Below are 448 nucleotides of genomic sequence, written 5' to 3'. Positions count from 1 at the left end.
AGCGGGGCCGGCTGCGCCCGAGGTGAGCCCCGGCGCCCCCGGCAGCCTGTGCGGAGCCCGGCGCGCTCCCCCGGCGCCGCTGGAGCGCCGGGAGGAGCGGGCGCGCTCCGGGAGGTCTCCCCGCAGAGCACTTACAGTGTTCCCTTCCCCAGCCCTGGGAGCACCAGTGACGGACCCCAGTGAGACGGCACCTGGAGCGAATGGCTTAACGGGCTGCGCACTGGGGAAGGGAGGCGATCGCTATGCAACTATTAGCATCATRAGTAAGGGACCTTGACAAAACGTTGCACTCCCTGATTATATTGTTTGGGGGAGAGAGTGTTGAGCCTAGCAGTAAAATGTGGTGAACAGTATGGCACCACGCTGGGAGGCGATTGCGAGGAGGGTTGTGCTTTAGCAATGACTCGGATTTCACTGATCCTCAGGATTTTCAGAAGAGCTTCTGCTC

The sequence above is a fragment of the Rhea americana genome, unplaced genomic scaffold (assembly GCF_003343005.1).
Source record: "Rhea americana isolate MKP2758 unplaced genomic scaffold, rheAme1 scaffold_134, whole genome shotgun sequence".
NCBI classification, from domain to species: Eukaryota; Metazoa; Chordata; class Aves; order Rheiformes; family Rheidae; genus Rhea; species Rhea americana.
This window is presented reverse-complemented; position numbering follows the sequence as displayed.